The following is a 10,487-nucleotide window of genomic DNA, read 5'->3' on the forward strand; positions in this document are numbered from 1 at the left end:
TAATTCTCTTGGATAGAGTGGAGAAAGATTAGAACTCCTGTCATCAGGGCCGCCACTTGTTCCAAGGGGCCCAGCTGCCTGGCAGGGCCGAGAGAAGGCAGGTTTAGGTGCGCTACTTGGTTGCACTGGCTTTTAATATGTGTGCATTTCAAAAGAGGAGTCAGCAGCTGTTGCTGCTCTGTATCGTTGAGCTCACATCGGGCTCATTACTGCCACCTCTGGCTACTTCCTGCATTTGCATTGTTCATGTGTGTGCTTCATTCTGTACTGTACTGTATTGTATTCTGGACTGCAGCTCCACTCGGTGTCTCAGCGATATGTGAAAACAAGAGCTGGGACTAGGAAGACCACCTTTACAAGTAAGGGCTGTTCTACAAGTGAAGCGAGGGGGCTGTTTGTGTACGGAGGGGGCAGAGCTGAGTGCATACAGGTATGAGGAGGGCGCTGAGTGCATACAGGTGAGAGAAGGAGGCTGAGTGCATACAGTTTTCTTTAATCGTACATCACAGGACACAGAGCCATAGTAATTACTATGAGGGTTATAGTCCACCTTCAGGTGCTGGACACTGGCACACCCTAAACAGGAAGTTGCCTCCCTATATAACCCCTCCCACTACTGCGAGTATCTCAGTTTTTTCGCCAGTGTCTAAGGTGTTGGTCACGAGTGAAGATGTGCTGTTTTGAGCTCCTCTGGAGCAATCCTTGCTGGGGCTAGCTATACAGACCAGATCCATTCAAAGTGTCTTCAGGCCGAATTGAATGCTACCTGGGCCTCGTATCCCAAAGAAACAAGGTTTTGCCTGTAACACTTCTCTTTTTAGAGAGCTGGACCCCGGGATCCAGTACTTTTGGCATTAAGGCCATGAAGTTTTACTGGTGGGGTGCTTTTTACAGGTCCAGGATTGTGGGTTCCCTGAGGGTCTCCAGTTCCTGAAGGTTTGTTAATGGAACCCACCTTGAAGGGTGAAGATTGGATCTGTTGGTTTTATCACAGAAAACCCTGCGGCGGGAAAGATAAGTGGGGTTTTTCTAAGGAATTTTTAAATTTTCTTATGAAATGTCTCCTTTAAAGTAAATGTTGTCATGCATAAGTGTCACCACTGGGGGCTGTATGGAGCATGTACCTTACCATGCTTTGCTCAGAGTCACGCTGTGTCACAGAAGCAGACATTTTTCCTCTGGCTAGCAGTCAGACCTCTGGTAAGTTTGAGGGGTTTTGCTTCCTCCAGACACCCCCACCTGAGCTGAACTCTTCCCCTCTTCAAGAGGCTGAGTATAAGGGAGAACTAAAAACGATCGGCAATGCCATTTTCTTTTTACTGCCCCTACACAGCGACAGCTTCCAGGTCTCCTCCACGCCATTCCTCCCTCACTCAGCTGATCCCATCGGATCGGAGGCCCGTGCTTGCATGGGAAAACTCTTTTTTTGAAAAAGAAAGGAGGGGCGCAATGCCACGGTGGGGTGGGGCTTAGCGCGGCATTGGCGTGTATTTTTAGAAAAAAAAAGAAAAACTCCATTTATGCTGGCTGCAACATTGTCGGAGAGACATAAGAGCAAAGAAGAACATTAAAGAGGTTATGGTGATACAGGCATTTCCTATTTGACACATTTACTATTGGCATCAGGCTGAGCATTAATAGCAGTGTCTGTGGCTGGACTATTGCTCAAACAGTGGATGCGATTTCTTCTGGTAGTACCTTTGCTTTGTGCTTCAGGCTATGGTCAGAAGGAGGGGTTGAAACACTCCAAAAAAAGAGCTAAAAGGGTCTCCCTCAAGCTCTGAAAAGCCTACTCATCTCTACAAATGAGCGGGTGGAGGGGGTGGCTGGTCAGAGTGAGCATCAAGGCCATGAAATGTCTGCAACTGTTTTTAACACGGCAGCCCCTGTTTATTTTATGATAATCAAAAAAAAAGTTTAGCAACTTTGATCGCATCCCAGTGTGGGTCATAATGCAACAGGTTCTCTTCCATTACCCAGGCCCTTTAAACTGAGGAACTATGGGTGGGAGAAGACGAATTCCCTCAGGGGACCGTGGGGAGGCTGATGACTCCTCTTCTGAGGTGTCAAATGTGGGAGTATTAGCTGCTCCATCCTTAAGATTGATGGTGCAATTTCTTGCTGAATGATTGCTCCACATTTATGTACCCTTAACTGAGTGTTCAGGTTTATTAAAGCCTCCTCAAGCTGTGCATGCCTTTTGCTATTCATTCATTGCTGGAAAAGCTTTCTTGTATCTGAGAGGATCACCCAGATAAGCATTTTTTTCCCTCCTAAAAAGTTTTCACGCTTTATCCTATGGTGGAGGAAATTCACTAAGTAGGGTATACCAGCAATTAACACTGCTATATCCTCTGGAAGATTGAGTGTCTCAGCCTGCGCTGGCAGTAATTGCTTAATCATTGAGAGACCAGTTTAAACAGGTGTTCAAGGTTATCCTGTTCAGGAAGCAGCTTTATGTTTGCAATAGTTGTTATGAAAGATTCTATCCTTCAGGCCTTGCACCCTTTGCTAAACACCTTGTACGCAGTTGCTGGCTAGTCTTCCTTTTTAGCGGTGAAACAGCTATTAGAGGATGTTTTGGATAATACATCCAAAGAAATCCTAGTGGAAAGCATCCCTTTTGCCATTTAAGAAAAGGAGTACCGTATATACTCGAGTATAAGCCGAGATTTTCAGTCTCTTTTTTGAGGCTGAAAGTGCCCCCCTCGGCTTATACTCGAGTCATCGCCGTCTGCCTGCCCGATCAGCGCGTTGAGCAGACAGAAGGTGGCTACTATTCAAAAGCCGCGCCTCCCTGTCTGTGATAGGCGGAACACTCAATTTCCCAGCAGTCAGTGGTCCGCCTATCATGGACATCCGCTCATCCTCATACTACGGACGAGGATGAGAGAATGTCCGTGATAGGCGGAACACAGACTGCTGGGAAATTGAGTGTTCCGCCTATCACAGACGGAGGCGCGGCTTTTGAACAGTGGAATGGCCGCCGAGGCGCCGACGCCGTCTGTCAGACGAGAAGAGCGGTGATCCTGGCATGGCAGAAGCACACAGGCTCGGGACGCAGGCGGGACGCAGGCTCGGGACGCAGGCTCGGGACGCAGGCTCAGGGACACAGGTAGGCTGGACACACAAGGCTGCACACACAGGGATGGACGGACACACAGGGATGGACGGACACACAGGGATGGACGGACACACAGGGACGGACACACAGGGATGGACGGACACACAGGGATGGACGGACACACAGGGATGGACACACAGGGATGGACGGACACACAGGGATGGACACACAGGGATGGACGGACACACAGGGATGGACGGACACACAGGAATGGACAGGCATGTCTCACCCTCGGCTTATACACGAGTCAAGTTTCCCAGTTTTTTTGTGGTAAATTGGGGGCCTCGGCTTATATTCGGGTCGGCCTATACTCGAGTATATACGGTAAATGTATTTTCGTTTTAAAGCTCCTCCTCCTGTGCCATAGGCATTAGCCTCCAGGCAGTCACAGCGGCTTCCACCATCAGGTTCAATCGAATAGGGGGAATTCTTCTGCAGTTCTCAAGGATTTGGCAGGAAAAGTGTCGAGAAGAATGGGGGACTTCCTCAATAGCTCCAGGGTACAAGCTGGAGTTCCAAGAGTTCCCATCTCCTCGTTTTCTCAGATCAAACATTTCTATGGATCCAGAGAAAAAGAAAAAAGTAATCATGGGGGTTCCCATATAAGAACAGAGGTTGGGGTTTGATTCAAACCTCTTTTTTTCATGGTGCCAAATCCGAATAGACATTCTGGATCTCAAAAAATCTAAATTCAATTCCTGAATATAATCACTCTTTTTTCGTATAGAGTCAATTCAAATCCGTTATCTCCATCCTACAAAGAGGAGAACTTCTGGCTTCAATCGAAATCAAAGATGCATACCTCCATTTGCCTATTTCCTGGCTCACTAGTAATAACTACTTTTTAAGGTGGAAAATCTTCATTTTCAGCGTGTAGCTCTGCTTACCGGTCCAGGTACTGCACCTTGAGTGTTTACAAAGGTTCTGGCCCCTCTTTTAGCCAGATTAAGGGCCCATGGTATAACGATTATGGTTTACCTAGTCGATCTGTTCTTGATAGACCAGTCAGTAGCCTGCTTAGACCAAAGTATGGTCACCACATTCAACTACCTGGAATATCTAGGTCGGATTCTCAACCTAGGAGAAATCTAAAATATTTGGGTCCGATCATAGGTACACCCAGAAAAGGGTATTCTTACCCCAAGCAAAGATCAGCACCATAAAGCAACTGATTTAGGTGGTCGAAGCAAGATGAATTTCTTCTATTCAACTTTGCATTAGGTTGTTGGGAAAGATGGTGGCTTCATTCGAGGCCGTTCCTTATGCTCAGTATCATTCGAGACTGCTGCAAAACAGTATCCTATGGGCTTGGAACAAAGGGTGCAAGCACTACATTCCCAATGTGTCTGACTCCAAAGCCTATGGCCACATCACCCTGATAGTGCCCAATCTTTTCTGGTATTGGAGGCTGAGCAGGGCCGGGCTTGGTTAGTACTCGGATGAGAGACCAACTGGAAATACCAGGTGCTGTAGGCTGGGTGCACCGGAGCCTCGGTTTATGGTTACCTGGGAAGTGGTAACAACATATGCCAGCCTTTTTTGTTTAGTTTTGGGAACAGTCCTGGAAGAGACAACTGTCCAAGAGAAGTGGCCCAGATCAGAAATGGCCTTGCCCATTAACATTTTATAAAATTCAGGCAGACCTCTTGGTCCTGAGGGCCTGAACGTTCAGTTTATGGTATTGTCCTGCCAGGATTCAATCCGAAATTGCCACAGCAATGGCCTATATTAATCACCAAGGGGGCACAAGAAGTTGTGCAGCCCAGAGAAAGGTGAATCAGATCCTATCTTTGGCAGAAAACAATGTACTTTGCCTTTTCGACAGTCTTCATTCTAGGAATAGAAAATTGGCATACGGACTACTTGAGTCACCAGCAGTTGTTCCTGGGAGAATGGTTCCTTCACTCCGATATCTTCCTGTCAATATGTCAAAAATGGGAGATCCCAGACAGATCTGTTTACATCCAGGTTCAACAAAGAAATCGACAACTTTGTGTCAAGAACAAAGGATCTAGCATGCGGAACAGATGCCTTGCTATTCCCGTGGAATCGCTTCTCACTGATTTATGCATTCCCTCCTATTCTGCCTGCGTCCACGACTTATTTGCAGGATCAAGCAGGAAGGGAAGTCATTGATTCTTGTTGCCCAAACCGGGCCCAGGAAATCTTGGTATGCAGAGATCATAAAGATGGCAGTAGGGGACACATGGACCCTACCATCTCGACCAGACCTTCTCTTGCAAGGTCAAGTGTTCCATCCTACTTTACAAATGCTAAATTTAACGGTCCGGCTATTGAGACCCACACTCTAACGAACCATGGGCTGCCAGGTTCAGTAGTTTCTACCTTGGTTAATGCAGGGGGGCTGGCCACTATAATTATATATTATGGAGTCTGGGAAACATATGTCTCCTGGAGTGAAACCAGGAGTTGCACCCCAGGAAATAGGTCAAACGAAGAAACCTTAACTTTGTGCAGATGGGGTGAGAAATAAGGCAGGCCTTGAGTGCGTTCTAAGGACAGATCTCGTCCTTATCGGTATTATTTCAACAACCACTTGCTTTGCATTCTTTGGTTCATAACTTTATTCAGGGGGTAACACAGCTTAATCTCCAGTTAAGTAACCCCTGAACCATTGGGACTTGAAATTAGTTTTGTCAGCATTTTTTTTGGGGGGGGGTGGCGATACGACATATTCCCTTGGTCTTTTTTTGACAACGAAACTATTTTTTCTGGTAACCATATCTGCTGCAAGAAGGGTATCAGAATCGGCTGCTCTTTCTTATAATGAGCCATATTTTTATTGTTCACAAGGATAAGGTAGTATTGCGTCCTCATCCTAACTCTTTACCGAAGGTAATATCAGATTTTTATCTAAACAAGGATATTGTTCTACCTTCATTTTTCCAGAACCCTGTTCTATGGAAGGAAAATCACTACATTCTCTTGATGTGGTGAGAACAGAGTCTACTTAAAGGCGACTGCTCAGATTCAGAAAACGGATGTTTTGTTTGTGTTGCCTGAAGGTCCTTAAAGTGGACAGGCAGCATTGAAATCTACTATTTCTAAATGGATTCAACAAGTAATCCTTCAAGGTTATGGTTTAAAGAGGTAATTCTACCCTCTCAAATCAAAGCGCACTCCTCTAGGGCATTTAGTGCTTTGTGGGCAACGCATTACCAAGCCTCCATGGCTCAATTCTGCAAGGCCGTAACTTGGTCTTCAATCCATACATTTACCAGATTCTATCTGGTGGGTGTGAAAAGACATGAGGATGTTGCCTTTGGGCGCAGTGTACTGCAGGCAGCAGTATAACTCCTCTGATATCATAGCAATACCTACTTTGGTTGTGTCTCCCTCCCCTCAGTTGGCATTGCTCTGGGACATCCTACATAGTAATTACTATGACTTTGTGTCCCGTGATTTGCGATGAAAGAAAATAGGATTTATAGAACAGCTTACCTGTAAAATCTTTTTATTTTGAAGTACATCACGGGACACTGAGGTCCCACCCCTCTTTCTAGTATACACGTGTATTGCTTTGCTAGAAAATTGAGATACTCCCAGTAGTAGGAGTGGTTATATAGGGAGGCAACTTCCTGTTTAGGGTGTGCCAGTGTCCAGCACCTGAAGGTGGACTCTAACCCACATAGTAATTACTATGGCTCTGTGTCCTGTGATGTACTTCAAAATAAAAGGATTTTACAGGTAAGCTGTTATAAAAATCATATTGTGAGGAGGGGGCTGAGTGCGTACCAGTGTGAGGAAAGCTGAGTGCATACAGGTGAGAGGAGGGGGCTGAGTGCATACAGTTGTGAGGAGGGGGCTGAATGCGCACAGGTGTGAGGGGGGCTGAGTACGTACCATTGTGAGGAGGGCTAAAGATCTTGCAAGTGTGGGGGGGGGGGGGGCTGAGTGCATACAGTTGTGAGGAGAGGGCTAAGTACATACAGTTGTGAGGAGGGGGCTGAGTTCATACAATTGTGAGGAGGGGGCTGAGTGCATACAGTTGTGAGGTGGGAGCAGAGGGCATACAGTTGTGAGCAGGGGGCTCAGTGTGTATCAGTGTGAGGAGAGCTGAGTGCGTACAGGTGTGAGGAGGGGCTGAGTGCATGCAGGTGCTAGGAAGGAGCTGAGTGTATACAGGCATGAGGAGGGGGCTAAGTGTGTACAGGTGTAAGGAAATGGGCTGAGTGCATACAGTTGTGAGGAAAGGGCTTAGTGCATACATGTGTGAGGAGGGGGCTGAATACATACAGGTGTGAGGCAGGGGCTGAGTGGGTACAAGTTTGAGGAAGGGGCTGAGTGTGTACAGTTGTGAGGAGGACGCTGAGTGCATACAGGCATGAGGAGGGTTGATTGCATACAGGCGTGAGGAAAAAGCTGAGTGTGCACAGGTGTGAGGAGGGCTGAGTGCATACAGTTGTGAGGAGGGGGCTGAGTGCGTACAGGTGCTGGACTGGGATATCCCTTTGCTATATATATATATATATATATATATATATATATATATATATACATTTTTTAGGGTAGGTGGCAGGCTTCATATTTTTTGGCTAAAATATAATTCCTTCCTGCTAAATCTTGAAGGCACTGATGACTAGGAATACACTTTTCATTTTCGTATATATTAAGCTGTAACTGTGTTAAAATAAAAGTGCACTGAAGGACTCGGAGGGATGGCCACGGGGTGGATTTGGTGGTCAGGCCTGCAAGCTGTACCAGATTATGTACTCTCCAGTTTTAGTAAATAGTGTCCCCAGTGTCTCATCTGTACATTGACGTAACTGAAATGGCTTTTTAGTCCCTAAAAATCTTGGTCGCCCTTACTGCACACAATAATAATGAATGAGCCTCTAGCGCTTATGCGGGGCTCCATGGGACAGTACATAGGGCGATAGTACAGAATGTTCCCCCCCCTCTCCCTCATTCTTTTAGGTTGCCCCAGGTGATGTGATATGTGCAGCAGCATAGCAACAGGTCCCGATTGGCTGAATCGGGCGGGATTGAGCCGGGCTGTGTCTATATAAGCCGGTGGCTTTCCCGCTCGGTTCACCGCCTGAGGAGACCCTGCTGAGGACGGACCCTGCGCTGCTCTAAGCAGTTACCTGAAAATGGAGGAGTTGCTGTGCCGTCTTATTCACAAGGCGGAGAGCTGTGGAGGGGCGGAGTGGTTGAGGCGGTGTTTAGAAGAAGATGCTGTCCCTTCTGTGTCAGCTTCGGCTGATATGGAGCATGCTCAGACTGTGCCCATTGAAGTAATGGAGTCTGTCAGTCACAAGACTCCCCCTGCTGGCCAGAAGAGAGGTCGCAAAGGTAACAAGGGAAAAAGGTTGAGAAGGGAAGATTCTCCCTCTTCCCCTGTGAGAGAACAGGTGAAACAGGCAAGGTCACTCTCATCTAACAGAGCCATGATGTAATCACCTCAGCTACCTTCTGCGGGCATATCAAATGAGGTACCAGCATCTGGGCAGCCTGTTAGCGTGGACCATAACTCTGGTGAGAGGAATGATTTGAATTTATTAGAATTGGGTAAAGTAGTTGGTTCATTAGCCAATGTACTTGCAAGAATGGGTGAGCCTATTAATATTGGCAGTGTATGGAGTGGTGGTGGGGCAAGTGTTTTGAATGTACCTGAAATGTATCTGAAAAAAGAATGGATGACAGGTCTGAAGAGGATAGGAGGAGGGCGATTCCCCGGACTTTTCAGAACTGGCTTCAGACTTTTTGTATTTTTGCCTCTGTCATGGGTGAACGTTTCCCTGATAAATGCTCAGGTTTGTTTCAACACCTTGATATAGTTGCGGAAGCTTACCGCCACTTTGGTGCCATTGCATGGTTTAGTTATGATGAGAACTTCAGACAGAAGCTTTCAGTTCACCCATCTCTCCGCTGAGGGGTTAAGGATGTGGGTCTGTGGCTGAATTTGATGCTGCCGCAAAGACCTCAATATACACAGAGGCCGCCAATTCCGAATGTTCAGTCAACTTTTCGTAAAGGAGTGTGCTTTGCATACAACGATTCACAATGCAGGTTCTTATCAAACTGCAGATATAAACATGAGTGCTCGTTTTGCGCAGGTACCCATCCAGCAGCCCGCTGTTTCAAAAAATCAGCTAATGCATCTCAATCGAGGGACAATATTTCAAAAGGCATCGACGCCAGTGAAGTTGTCAAAAATGCAGTTCTGGCTAGATCATTATCCAGACCGCAATATGGCGGACCTTCTTTATGAAGGTTTCAAGTTTGGTTTTTTAGTCCCTGCTTTTATTGGTGAAGGTTGTATTACAATTAAGAATTTAGTTCTGGATGGATTACGTGAGATTAATAAATTAAATAATTTATGGTTATGAATTTTAAGTTTAAAGATTTTGTTATGAGTGATTATTGTTATGTTGGGTAACCCCTTAATAAATGCCGTGGCCATTTTTTGCCAAAAAATGAAGATTGTTTGTGTCTCTTTATTTTATATCTTTATGTATAGCTATTTTAGTCCTTTGTGCTGTCCCATGACATTTCATTATAGAATTGCCAGTCTGTTTCTATATATCTAACTTTTTTGTCACATACAACATTTAAAATAAATATATTTTTAATAAATAAAAAATATTTTTACACAAAGCTATCTCTTCCATAAAATAAAATACAAAAACTTGTAACCATGTAATTTGTTGCAGGTAGGTTATGCTTATTCATGTAATCATGTTTGAGATCAGATGCCGGTTGAAAGATGTTAAGATCAGAATAAAAATGCAGTTTGTATTTGCAGTGTTAGGATTAATGAAAGAGATGGAAACATTGAATAAACCAAGGCAAATATTCCAAGAATTATTTTATTCAATCCAATATAAAAAAGTTCTTTTTTTTTTCTTTTTTTACAAATAATAAATAACGGTATTACAAAATGTAATAAATTAAATAATTTACAAAAGAGTCAAAAGTGATCAAATTAAAGCAGCCCCATATTACACAGAGCTTCTATCATTGGTACAAGTGAGACATTCTGTGATGCCCATGTACAACGCTTCTTACACATCAACACTTATATAATGTCATATAAAAGATAGACATTGACTACTAAACAACCAATCTTTAGTTCTTTACTACCACCAGATATGCTGACATGTCACCTATCAACCGGTAGATAGGAGCAGTTTCATAAGATAATGCTTTGAACTTGGATAGTGCTAGAAAACTGTCACAATCCTGGATTTTTCTGGTTGAGCTTGGCCATGTGATCCGTGAGGGCCTACATATTGGTGGAGCAAATCTTGACCTTTTAATACAAAATTTGCATATAATGTCAGCTGCCTACGTTTCTGATCTAGTGATGATTTTGGCATGTAGTTTTTACTAAAGGTAA

This window comes from Lithobates pipiens, unplaced genomic scaffold (assembly GCF_037356315.1).
Source record: "Lithobates pipiens isolate NorthernLeopardFrog02 unplaced genomic scaffold, aLitPip1_a1.2 Scaffold_27, whole genome shotgun sequence".
Classification (NCBI taxonomy): domain Eukaryota; kingdom Metazoa; phylum Chordata; class Amphibia; order Anura; family Ranidae; genus Lithobates; species Lithobates pipiens.